Source organism: Dipodomys merriami, unplaced genomic scaffold (assembly GCF_024711535.1).
Source record: "Dipodomys merriami isolate MVZ:Mamm:240054 unplaced genomic scaffold, mDipMer1.0.p SCAF_6, whole genome shotgun sequence".
Lineage (NCBI taxonomy): Eukaryota > Metazoa > Chordata > Mammalia > Rodentia > Heteromyidae > Dipodomys > Dipodomys merriami.
Window position 1 is genome coordinate 8,891,647 of NW_027206179.1, and position 14,425 is coordinate 8,906,071.

Here is a 14,425-nt window from a genome sequence, read left to right on the forward strand (position 1 = left end):
TTTTCTCTTAAATGAAAAAATGAAAAGCATGTATCCATGGTTGGATTGATATGTTGAAGCAAGCTTTCATGGATGAGACAAGGAGAAATAAATGCCATATAAAGGAGGAGTTCATGGATAAATCGATGGTCAGAAGTAAGTAATAAGGGAACAAGGAACATGTAGCCATATGAATTTGTGTGTTACAATAAACTTTTATTCATGAGAAGCAGCCTGGATTTGGCACTTGGGTCATGATTTACTAATCTTCCTTGAGGGCAGGGGAGATGTATGTCTGGTTATGGTATTGGAAATCAAATGCCTTATATTTTTGTCTTATTTTTTGTACCTATCAAAAGGTTTGGATATACTCTACCAACTATTAAGGATTTCATATCTATGGCTGAAAATAAAATATCTGAGATCATTAATATAATTTAAATATATAGAGGAAATAAATTATAATGGACACAAGAGCATTTGGACAAAAGATTTATGTGCCCAATTAAAACTAACATAATAAAATTCATTTTAAACTGTTACCTCTCTGTACAATATCTTTATAATAAAAGGTATATAAAAAAGAAAAACATATATATATACATTAGTGAAAATTTAAAGTAATACTAAAATTTGAAAATCAATCTATTTAGATTGGAAAAATAGCATCTCTCTTTTCTATTTGGAACAAACTAATTTTAAAATCTACTAAAATAAAAGAAATAAAAGATGAAACCAAAGTTGATTTCATACCTACCTTCAAATGTTGCCTTAATAAAAACAATTACCTACTACTCAAAACATATCAAAAGATCTATAAAGACATCTACAGTGAAAAGTAAAGCTACAAAATAACAAATTGGCAGGAAGCAGAAAATGAAACTATATCCTCTGAAAGTTTGGCAGAATTAAAACTGTGAAAGTGGAGCCGGGGGCTGGTGGCTCACGCCTGTAATCCTAGCTACACAGGAGGCTGAGATCTGAGGATCGCGGTTCAAAGCCAGCCCGGGCAGGAGAGACCGTGGGACTCCTATCTCCAATAAACCACCAGAAAACCTGAAGTGGCGCTGTAGCTCAAGTGGTAGAGCGCTCGGCTTGAGCTGAAGAACTGAGGGACAGCACCCAGGCCCAGAGTTCAAGCCCCACAACCGACAAAAAAAAAAAAAAAAAAAAAAAAAACAACTGTGAAAGTGGCTATGTTCCCAAAAGCACACTATAGATGCAATATTATTCCACTGAAAAATACAGTACACTTGTTTGCAGAAATACAAAAATTAAGACTAAGCCTAAAACCAGTGAACTCTGATAACCCTTGTTGAGAATCAGAATACTCTTCTTTTAATCGAGGCTGGAAATCAAAAGATAATGGGATGTCTTAACCACGCTGAAATATATTGCCTTAGCAGAGAAACAATGAACACACCTGCATAAAATCTGTCAGTGAAACAAAGGTGAAAGATTTCATGTGGGCAGGACATTGGGACCAACTACATCTCTAAACTTTCCCTTTAGCTGTCGGAGGAACCAGAGCTCAGCAGTTTCAAAGGAGGAAAATATTGGCCAAGAGCAAAATAAACTGAATTGATGGTTGACTTGGATGAAGGAAAAGCCACAAGCTTGGTCAGAGTGGATGAAGCAAGGGGGCCAAGGGCTCAGACTTCTAAAACTTTCAGTGAAGATCGCATTGATCACCTGTGCTGGAAAATGAGGTCTAAGAGATTGAATGCTAGAGTGACATCTTATCAAATGCCACATCTTATCAAACGTCACTCCCAAGTAATGGACAGAACTGTGATATCTTCAAAACCAAATAAATAATTTAAATCCCTTCAGCAAAGTATCCTAAACACAGCAACCACTAAACTGAGGAAGAAGTCAGGGAAACCATCAAAGTCCAAATAGTACCTAACAAACTTTGGAGAAGTTGTAAGCCAGGCCCAAAGAAAAATAGGTTTCATGGTTTCCCTTATTTGCAATATCTAGTATATGTCTGAGTCAAGCAGAAAAGGTCAGATAAGGTGATGTTAGGGAAATGAACCCTAAGATATGTATTCAATTTTTTTCTTTCATGCGATTGTTCCTAACACATTTATAAGATTATTTCTTTGTTGCTTTGTATGTCCCTCCCCCACAGTATAACCCCTTCTTTCATTGTATTTGATGTCGGTATAATTTGTGGAAGGGAAGGGGAAAAACAAATAATTTAAATAGGGATACAGGTGGACCCATTGCAACAATGAGATGTACAAGTTGTTATGTCCAAAATGAACTTTACAACTCTCATGCGTGGGGGGCAAACGGGGAGGATTGGTTGGGGGGGGGGCAGGGAGAGGATGGGAAGGGATGGGAAGGAAAAACAAAGGAGGAGGCTACAATGCTTGATAAGAAATGTACTCATTATCCTGCCCATGTAATTGTAACTCCTCTGTCCACTATTTTCACAATAAATAAAAATAAAAATAAAAATAAATCTTTAGCCGAGTTATTTATTGGGCAGTTGTTTCCTTGAGGATTTGTTTTTGGGGGATTTAATTTTTTAAGTTCCAGGTATATTTTAGATATGACACCCCTGTCCGTTGTGTGGCTAGTGAAGATCTTCTCCCAATCATTGGGCTTTCTATTGATCTTGCTAGCTATGTCATTTGCCAAGCAGAAGCTTCGCAATTTCATGCAATCCCATTTGTCCAACTTTTCTTTGATTTGTTGTGTTTCTGGGTCTCTTTTAAGAGAATTTTGGCCTGTGTCAAGGAGATAAGGGTTTCTCCTATTCCATCCTGTAATGTTTTTAGAGTGTCTGCTTTGACTCCGAGGTCTTTGATCCATTTGGAATTGATTCTGTTGCAGGGTGATATATAAGGATCTAGCTTTAGTTTTCTGCAAGTTGTTAACCAATTTTTCCAGCACCATTTACTGAAGAGGATGTCTTTCTTTTGTCATCCAGATGTGTCTCTTGTAGACACAGAAGGATGGCTCTTGTGATTAGATCCAAGTCACTATATGCCTTTTAACTGGAGAGTTAAGTCCACTGATTTGAGGGTAAGATCTGAGAGGTGTCTGGTAATACCTGCTTTCTCTTTCTTTCTTAGGGGCTTTGACTACTTTACTCTGATAAAGCAAAATTTCTTTGCTTATATCATATTCTTGTTGATTTTATGTACTAAGAGTAGCTTTAAATATTTTTTGAGTGCTAGGGTAATGGATATTAATCAGTTCCATTTTTCTTTGTTATGGTATATATAAATTTTTCCTTCATTTATGATGGAGAGCTTTGCTAAGTGCAGTATTCTTGGTTGATAATTTCTTGATTGTAGGGTTTGGAACAGAACATGCCAGGTTCTCCTAGTTTTCATGTTCTCAGCAGTAAAGTCTGTTCTTTTTCAGAAAGGTAATCAACTTTTTCTCTTTGACACATTTTAGGCTACTTTCTTGGATCTTTACTATCATGTATGAATTATAATGTGTCAATATGATGATCTGTTCCAATCTGGGATTTTGGGTGTTCTAAATGCTTTTTGTATCTGAAAAGGCCTTTATTATGGGGATTGAAGAGTCTTTCTGCTAGGACCCTGTGAACTATGTTCCCTGTCCCCTTGACCATTTGCTCTTCCCCTCCTGGTTTCATATCAGCCTTAACCTGGATCTAGAGGTGGAGTCTGGTAATTCCTATAGGTTTCTTTCTTCTTTCTTGGATTTGTTCTCTATAATGATCTGCTGACATTCAATTCAATCTCTTGTGTCTTCCAGTTCTAAGACTGTCTACTACTTATTTTATCGGGCACAGAGGCTTTCTACATGATTGTTTAATTCTCTGTTTTCTGTTTGGCCATTTCTAAGGCTTTCTGCATCTTACTTGAAGTTTTGTTTTAGGATGTCCAAAGACCTCTTTACATCACTCATATTTGCTGTCTTATAGAAACCTAATCCAACATACAACAGCTTTTGGCTGCAGTGCATGTGGTAATTGGTAAAAAGCAAGCTCTCTCTCCACTTGAATACTTTTCTGAATCTCATTCATGACAAATTCCATTCATGTTCTTACTTAATTCTGTATACAACCATCAAACACCACATTCATATTCCATTCAAATTGGGGTCATATTTTAATATATTCATTGGCAAATAAACAAGTATTCAAACCATGAATGCCATGAGTTTTTTAAATATGTTTTTTATTGTGAAAATACTATACAGAGGAGTTACAGTTAATGAGCAAGGTAATGAGCATTTTTCCTATCAAGCATTGTTACCTCCTCCTTTGTCTTTCCCCTACCATCCCTTCCCACTTCCACAGCTATACTCCCTCCCCTTCCCTGTTTACCCCTCCCCTTCCCACCGCAATATTAAACTTTGTTTTTCAACATCATGTCTTATGCATCTCATTGTTACAATGGGTAATCTGTATTCCCATTTTAGCATTTTGTTTTTTCCATTCCCCTCCCCAAGTTAGAGAAGTGTATATACAAGATTCTGGGCATGTGAGTTTTGAAATACTTCTCAATTTCTGTGCTCATTTAGCAGGTTTATCTTCAAGAAGTATCCGCTTGTTTGGGCCATGACTTTTGCTTTTGAGGAGATAAACAAATACCCTGATCTTTTACATAACTTGACTGTGGGTTTTGCTATCTATGATGTTGAATGAACAAGTTGGATGATGTTTAAGAATCCCTTCATTTGGCTCTTTGGGAAGTATGAGATTCCAAACCACTCCTGTATGAGAGACAGCAGGTCTATAGCAGTACTTACAGGACCATTAGCAATAACATCTGACTACATTGGGACATTGCTAGAACTCTACATATTTCCATAGGTGAGGGTGGCAGGTGTGGAAGGAGATTTTAAAAAGTCTGATTTAGAGGGAGAAGAATGAATTAAGGGGTAGCAAGATGGAGAAGAAATGTAATCACAACTTTACTTATGATACTACAACTTCACTGTACATCACCTCGACAACAGAATTTTAAAAACATGTCTGATTTGGTGCCACTTCAGGTTTTGATATCAAATAATAGGATTCATGTACTTATCTGGATTTATGTTCTTACCTAGTTTTGTGGCATTTAAAAATAAGTACTCAAAGATTGTGAGATATTTATATTTCTACTGTTTGGAAAAGGAGAAGGAAGATTTAGAGTAGAAAAATGAATAAATTATTCTTTGAAGCCTTATCTACTTTTTTTTATACTGGGAAAGGAAAGAGGAAAGAAAGGAAAGAGAGAGAAAAGAGCTAGAAAAGGGAGAGAGAGCAGAGAGCTAGAAACGAACAGAGAGAGAGGTAAGAACAGAGAGAGAGCTAGAATAGAGAACAGAGAGAGCTAGAAAAAGGAAGAGAGCAAGAAAAGAGCAGCAAGAGAGATAGAATGGAACAGAGAGAGCAGAGAGCTAGAAACGAACAGAGAGCTAGAAATGAACAGAGAGAGAGAGCTAGAAAAAGGAAGAGAGAGCAAGAAAAGAGCAGCAAGAGAGATAGAATAGAACAGAGAGAGCAGAGAGCTAGAAACGAACAGAGAGAGCTAGAAAAAGGAAGAGAGCAAGAAAAGAGCAGCAAGAAGATAGAATAGAACAGAGAGAGCAGAGAGCTAAAAACGAACAGAGAGCTTACCTACTTTTTTAATGAGTCAGTAAGTGGAAGGAGACTTTGCAGTATAGAGATATATTGAGCAGGGTACTGATGGCCCACACCTGTAATCCTATCTACTTAGGAAACTTATACCTCCAATGAACATGCAACATGTAAAACATGAATGTGTAATGCAATTGGTGTTGCACTAGGGTTGAGGGAAAAAGCCAGGGGAAGTGCAAGAGGCCAAGTTTTTGCCCCTGTACTGTCATGTATGTACACACACACACAAACAATCACACACACACACAGGCAAGAAATTATTTTGAAGAAGTAAATCAGGCTCAGGGCAAGAAGTAATAAATGTGTCCTCTCATATGTGAAAGTTAGATCTGAAAACTGAACATTTAATACAAACTAAATATGGACAAGCATGTAGTCCCTTACATATTTATATATACATGATCAGTCACTAGAGTACAATATACATAGGGGTAGAATTCCATGGCATAACCTCTCTGATCTACTGACAGGATAAAAAATGAACATATGAAAACTGAACTATATCTTGTCTGAATGAGTTAGATTATAAGCAAAAATGGCAGAGTAAGAGAGAATGGATGGATGGGCATAAACAACATAATATTCAATGTACATATGTGAAAATGGAATTAGGAAAGTCAGGGAGTGGATGAGGTTGCTATTATAGGAAGAGATGAGGGAAATTGCGACAAAGATCTATAGATGTTTTAAATACATTGATATGTTGTACAACTATTCAAAAACAATTCTCTGTTCAAAAACTAAAGCAAACCTACTTTCTCTCTACTTAAACTGGTTCTTAACATACCTCAAGACTGAGATTGTGATGCATGGCAGTCTTCTCATTCATTGAGTTTCCAATTTTCTTTCTCTTTAGTTTACCTTTGGGCCTTTTGATCATTCCCTGAATGGCCATCACAAGTTTCCTGCTCTCTATCAAATGGCCCCAAAGGACACATCAATAGCTACAGCCATGGTCTCCTTATTGCTTTACTTCAGCTGGAACTGGGTGGACTGTTCACCTCACAAGATGAGAATGGTTCCTGGGTTGTGGCTGAATTGAAAGAAGAGATGGTCAGGAACCGAGTTTATGTAGCCTATGAGGTATTAATTTCAAGCCAATTCATGTCACATTTAATCAGAGTCATGGCAGTTTATAATGAGATCAATAAAGTTTCTGCAACTGTTCTCATCATATATGGTGATAATTATTCACTGACAGCTGTAATGACTATTTTTGTCCATCGTGGGGCTCGAACTGTGGGCTTGGGTGCTGTCCCTGCGCTCTTCAGCTCAAAGTGAGTGCTCTATAACTTGAGCCACAGCACCACTTCTGGTTTTCTAGTGGTTTATTGGAGATAAGAGTGTCAGGGAGTTTCCTGCCTGGGCTGACTTTGAACCATGATCTTCAGATCTCTGCCTCAAATAGCTACGATAGCAGTCGTGATTCACCAGTGCCCAGCAGCTTGAATGGTTTTTATTAAGCAAGTTTTCACACAAGGGAAAGTTTGTATCATAAACTCACAGTGGGATTTCACCTTGAAAAGGAGACATTTCATGCTAGGTTCATTGCATCTACCTCTTATTTTAGCACATCACGGTGTAGAATTTTCGGAATTCACAGATTTTTATCAAGGCAGTTAACTCTTCCAAATACCCAAAAGAGATTTTTCTTGCTAGGATAAGTTATCTCTCTTTTTATTGCTCAGATGTTGAGTCTAACTGTGGAACATGGTACAATTGTCCTCATGATGCCTCTTTGGTTTGGTTACCTGGGCATATTTTTGGCATAATTATGTCTGGACACAGTTACAATATATACAACACTGTGTATGCTGTGGCCCAGGCTCTCCATGAGATGCTTCTTCATCAAACAGAATTTCAAACAGTGGGAAATAGAAAAGGAACATTGCCTTCCCCTGCATAGGAAATTTCTTCTATGTTGGATGGCACACACCATGATTAAAGGCACATGCTAAAGGGGCTTCTTACTGTATAAATACTTATTAAATATTAAAAAATAAATAACATTAAATATTTCCATATGTCTGCATGTGTGTTTGTATATGTATGCCTATACTTTGAGTATATATGCAGTATTTGTATATGTTTGTATTCATAGGTCATACCTATGTCGGTTGCTGATTTTTATTAACACATATTTCATTATTTGAAGTAATTTGCTCAAATGTTATGCTTTTTACTTTATATTAGCAGAAACTAATGTAAGTGCAAAATTAATCATATGTAGATTAACTTCACAATAATAATATTTCAGGTGCTTTTCAAAACCCTACATAATCCTTGAAGTTTAAATGGCTGTGTGACACTCCAGACATGCATGCATATGCTCTTAAGAAAACAACAGGCAAATAAAAAGGACAAACTATATTCCATGTTCCTGCAAATTAATTTTGGCTAGTCCACAGGCTTGCACTCAGGGCCTTGGCTATGTCCCTAAGTCTCCCTATTCTCATCCAGTTGAGCACAACACTACTTCCTGCTTTTTTCTGAATAATTTATTAGAGGCAACATTCTCATGGACTTGTCTGTCCAGGGTGACTTTGAAGCATGATTCTCTGATATGAGCCTCTGATATGAGTATCTAGGATTACATGTGTGAACTACCACCACCCTGTTTATAAGTAACTTTAGTTACCAATAACCTCAACATGCTCATGACTAGTGTTTGAACACTGTAAAATCAGCTTTTTCCTAAAAGTTTCTTCAGTCATAGCAAAAGATGCTCTGTTGAACAGAATTGTAAGTATTTTTCATAAGTGACCCAGTTCATTCAAATTTTGCTATTAACAAGCTTAAGCTATAGAAATTCTTGAAAAACAGTGGTGTGGTAAGCTACAGCAAAATGGTTTGTCTGGAAATGTGGTCTTCTACTCCTTTCCTGACTGATCAGGAAAGATTCTCTTTCAGAAAGAATATTGTTATCATTCCATAGATTTTCTTTTTGGATACTTCATTAGGTGGCTGTGCTATTCTTGAATTCAGAATCCAAGATTAAATGCAATCTTCTTACTTCATGTTTTCTGTCTGAAATCTGGGATGTACTTCACCATAAAAAAGTGTCTCCCTTTTAGATGCATTCTTTTCTGAAGAACATCCACTTTTACAATTCTATAGGAGAACAAGTGATTTGGGAAAAGAAAAGAAAATTGGAGCCAGAGTATGACATTCTGAACATTTGGAGTTTTCCAGAAGGTCTTGAACTTGTGGTGAAAGTAGGGAAGTTTTCTCCATATGCTCCACACGGCAATCAGTCTTTATCTGATAATTTGGTAGAGTGGGTCACAGGTACTACAGAGGTGTGCTGGATCTAATCCTAATAATTTTGAGGACACACAAATCAGCAAAAATCACCCTTTCAATGAATATCTCATTGATTTTCAGCAACTTTTCCCCATAATCCTAGCTACTCAGATAGCTGAGATCTGAATATCATAGTTTAAAATCAGCTCATCCAGTAGAGTCTGTGAGACACTTCTCTCCAATTAACTACCATAAATCTGGAAGTAGAGCTCTGACTCAAGTAGTAGAGTGCTAACCTTAAGCAGAAAACCCAAGTCCAGTGCCGAGATCATAACCCAAAGATACTAACCAAAAAAGTAAATGTGTTTCTAAATGTTGATTTAGAATATTGCCATAAGATATAAATTATATTTTTATCTGTGGGTTTCTAACACTATGATAAAGTACATGATGGGTTGCTTTATGTGGTTGCAAGGTTTATTTTTCTCCTTATGTGAAGATTCATTCAATACTTCATTGACTGACGATTTAACCATTTTGGTGAAATGAATTATTCAAGGCACCTGTGAAAACATCCTCATGTCATGGACAATGGAAAGCAAAGACAAAGTTACAATAGCCCTGGGATTCATATAACCCTATTAATAGAAGGTCTTCCTCCTTGTTCTTCCCCATGAAACCGATGTGTAGAAGACAACATACAATGAAATGAATTCAAGGAAATCCCATAGGTCTCTACACTAGAAATTACTTTCTCACCACTATTTTCTGCCTTTTAAAGACCCCATACGTTGCAACAATTCAACAGGTTTCAAATCAAGGTTGGGACATGTAAGCCTTTTGGAATCATGTAATATGGAACTTGTAAACGAATTCAATTAATAAACTGCACTTACCTACATAGAAATTGTATGTTTAATAATCTGATTCTTTAAACAATGGACTTTATCATAAGCCAACATTCCTGACACATCCTTGAATTTCCTCAGACTCCTTACTCTGTGTGCAGTGAGAGTTGTGGTCTTGGATTCAGGAAATCTCTTCAGGAGGGAAAGGCTGCCTTCAGCTTTCATTGTTACCCTTGTGCAGAGAATGAGATTGCTAATAGGACAGGTAAATCCATGAATTATGAAGAAATTCTCCATTTCTCCCTAATTTTCCAACATCTTAAGAAGTTAATGTCAAAGTTGTATATTTGGATTACCGAGCCCGTTTTCCTTTTATCTTTTTCATAATTTAATTTTGAGATGTCGGGGGTTTTCTACTTGCAATATGATAGATCATGACTTTGAATTGGATATTCAGTTATGTTTCTATCTATTGGAGGGAAGGTTATCTCCAGGTATCCTTCTTATCACTAACCATTAGGACAAGTGTAAACTCTAGCATGAAATTAAAGTAAGTCTTATGAAGGACAGTGTTCATTTTAAAGGTTACATTTTACCCACAAAGAAATCAAGGATCTGGCATAGTCTTTATTTCTCACTGCCCAGAATGGGTCTTGGCACAGTGCAAGTGGTCATAAAGGTGGATTCAGTTTAATAATGAGCATGACCATAGAGTGTCCAAGAGTGAACCTGCAGTTTCACAGGTGATCAGTCGAGATAAACATAATGACATGAATGAAAAGATAATATCCCACAGTTATAAAATTAGTGTTTTATGGAGACATGTAGGAAAGTATAAGCTGTATACAATTTTCAATAGGATCACAGAACTGTTCATAGGAATGAGAAAAAGTATAGAAAATTTTTGTTAGTATATTACTGTAGCCCAACTGTCACATTAAAAATACATGTGATAGCCACTGAAGATAAAACAGTTCAATAAAAGAAAGCCCTGAATAAAGAAGAGGATGGAAATGTGAGGCCATTATGACTGAGAAAAGAAACCAAAATACTTTTATGATAGTAAATTTCCTCAATTTCCTAAATTCTTTGAAGAAACAGAAGTTCATAACAAGAACTAATGGGAGTATACTCTTCTCACCAGGTTTGGAGCAGTGTGTGAAATGTCCAGAACATCAGTATGCCAACACAGAGAAAAATCAGTGCCTCCTGAGAGATCAAGTTTCCTGGCCTTTAGAGACCCCTTGGGCAAGGCTCAGACCTGCATGGCTCTCTGTTTCTCTATGCTAACTGCTGCTGTACTTGGGATGTTTGTGAAACACCAAGACACTACTATTGTCAAAGCCAATAACCAGACTCTCAGCTACATCTTGCTCATCTCCTTCATCTTCTGTTTCCTCTGTTCCTTGCTCTTCATTGGCTGTCCCAACACAGTCACCTGCATCCTGCCACAGGTCACATTTGGGGTTGTTTTCACTGTGGCTTTTTCCACAGTGCTTGCCAAAATGGTGATTGTGGTTCTGGCTTTGGAGGCCACTTCTCCAGGGAAAAGGATGAGGTGGCTGTTGGAATCAGAGGCTCCTAACTTCATCATCCTCATTTGACCTCTCGTCTAGCTGACTCTCTTGTGGACTCTGGTTGGGAACCTCCCTTCATTGACACAGATGCACACTTTGAAAATGGCCACATCATCATCCTGTGCAGCAAGGGCTCCTTCACTGCCTACTACTGTTTCCTGAGATACCTGGGCTCCCTGGCCATGGCCAGCTTCACTGTTGCTTTTCTGGCTCGAAACCTGCCTGACACCTTCAATGAAGCCAAGTTCCTGACCTTTAGCATGCTGCTGTTCTGCAGTGTGAGGCTCACTTTCCTGTCTTTCTACCAACTGCCAAGGGGAAGGTCATGGTGGCTGTGGAGGTCTTCTCCATCTTGGCCTCTGGTGCAGGGCTCCTTGGCTGTATATTTGCTCCACTGTGTTACATTATCTTGTTAATTCCCAAAAGAAATTCTCTAAATGGCATCAGGGATCATAGACATAGTAGGAGAAATTAGATTTCTCATGGATTTTTCATTTGGGTGATTTGTATTTAGATCCTATCTAATTCTATATTAATTTTCCACTGTTATATTAGTATGTACTGTGGAATTTTTACTTTAATGAATAAGGATGTATTGCTCATTTTTCTAGTAGTGGTGATTACACATGCTGGTGATAACTATTTGAATCTGCATTTTTCTTGTGCAATTTTTCTTCCCGCTATAGAATCTACAATTAATCATATTCCCTTTCTTCTCAGTTTCTTTTCACTGCTGTCTTTCTTAATCTTTTTTTCTAAATTTTCAAGTGTGCTAATTACCTATCTGCACACTACCATGTTGCATAGTCCTCGAATCCATTTCATGTATGTTTTTCTCTTCACAAAGTTTCACCTTTGCCTTTTGCAATAGTCTTGAGTCTCTTTTGTGGGATCATTCTCCATGTGTCTGTCTCTGTCTCTCTCTTTGCAACTCTCCACTCCTTCTTTCAGTTCCTTTTCCCTTTCACCCTGCTTCCCTCAAATGATGTTAGAAATGTCTTGTAAACACTATATAAATGCTCTTCAATTTAAGATTACAATGTAGAGGACTTTTTGACTCTTCCCTTAAGATGAAAGTCTGTAATGCATCATACCTCACTCTACCATGGCTAGACATATACTTTTGATTTATTGCTGTTATTCATACTTTGTTAACTTGGTACATAGAAATTTGTGCACTAATTATACAAAAGATTATTTCTTAACAAATCATTTAAATAGGGATAGAGGTGGACCCATTGCAACAATGAGATGTACAAGTCCTGATGTGGAAAAAGGAAATTTACAACTTTGGTGGGGGGAGGGGGAGATTTGTGGAGGGGAAGAGGGTGGGAGATAGGAAGGGATGGGACAGGGAAACAAAGGAGGAGGCAACAATGCTTGATAAGAAATGTACTCATTATATTGCCATGTAATTGAAACTTCTCTATACAGTATTTTCACAATAAAACAAATTTTAAAAAAGATTATTTCTTGGAGGTTCCGTGAAGATAGCGGAGGAGAAACTGGAGGCTAAACAAGCTCTCGCATAGAAAGCAGTTTTAGAGTTCCAGTGAACAGTCTTAAGCCAGAGAATCACACCAAGTATGCCAACAGAGAGTTAGGCCAGAGAGGGAAAATCCAGGCAAAGAGACAGATCTGAGCACTTGCCATCAGCCATCACTGCAGCAGCAGTGGTGCCGGTGGCAGCCGTAGCAGCCATACCTGCAACACAGACAGTCCGAGACAAAAAAGCCAGACGCGGTGGGCAAGCGGATTCTACTCAACACCAGCAAGAACCGACAAGGAGCAGACATCTTCATCCTGCAGTTTACAGACCAGAGAAGACCCAGGAACCAAGACTCAGTGTGAGTAGAAGCCTGGTGTCCTCATTCCTTCTCAGGGAGCAGAGGAGGGAAGGCCACCCCTCCTCCCCCCCATTACCTGAGATATCCATCCTGGATACTGACCAAGCTCGGCGGAGCTGCTAGTTCCAACTCAGGCCTTGGAAGAAAACTAGAGTCATTTAACAGGTCACAAGAACCTATTCTGACCTGCCAGACTCAGCTCCACCCAGGGAAAAGTCACTAAGTTTGGGCGCCAGCCCCAGGATTGGCTTTCATCACTGTGTAATCAGAGCTAGAGGCTGCCCCTCCCTTAAACCCTGATAGTGGCTCCAGGCTGGGCTCTGTGAGTTTCTCACAAGCTATCCCTCGGGAAAAGTTGCTCTTTGCTGAAAGGCCTCAACTCTACCCAGAACCTAGCCTCATCACAGCATCTCCAAACTTGAGGAAAAAGCCATCTCCCTCTTTTGTGATACTCAAAGCTGATCTCCCTCCCATTGAACTAATCTTGGAAGAGGATCACAAAATCCTGGATAAAGCAGAGCATTTTTCTGCCTGTTCAAATAAACTGACTTAAGAAACCAACCAAGCCACAGGAAAATCAAACACTACAAGGAGACCAGAGACTTCAACAAGAGACTGGTTATGGACAGAAGGGAAAGAGAGGATTTTTTCCCACCCCTCCCAAAAAAATCAAAGAACATTTTTTTCTTTTTTTTTGTACCTTTTATAAAAAATTTTTTTCTAAAACTTTTTTTTTAATTTTTAATTTTTACCTTTTTTGAAAAAAATTATTTTCTAGTAACTTTTTTCCCCTTTATAATTTTTTTTAATTGTATTTTATTTTATTTGAGAACATACTGTACAGAGGGGCTACAATTACATGGGCAGGATAATGCATACATTTCTTACCAAGCATTGCAGCCTCCTCCTTTGTTTACCCTTCACTTCCCTTCCCCGCCTCCCCCCCCCTTTATAATTTTTATTTTAAGGGTATATATGTGTGTGTGCATTTTTCTTTCTTGTTTTTTTCCTTTTGAAAAAATTTCTTTTGTTTTTTTTTAGCTCTACTGAACTTCTGATCTTCTTTCTTTCTTATTCTTTTCAACTTTTCTTCTCTTTCTTCTTTATGTGACTTAATTGTTGTTCTGCACATCCTCAGATATACATGTAGTCAATTATTAGAACTTATCCCCCATTGTGTACACATTTAATCCACAAATTTATTACTCAATTCACAACCTCTTAGACTTAAATTCCTTAATAGCAGTACTACCTCTTTATACCTATACAATATTTTAACTATTTTTATTTTTAAGTTTTTCACATCTCCTT

General features: G+C 37.7%; 1 pseudogene; it reads left to right on the plus strand.

The window, feature by feature from the left end:
- The first annotated feature begins 1,563 nt into the window (after nucleotides 1-1,563).
- LOC138814259 (vomeronasal type-2 receptor 116-like) lies at nucleotides 1,564-11,742 on the plus strand (annotated as a pseudogene).
- Nucleotides 11,743-14,425: the final 2,683 nt, after the last annotated feature.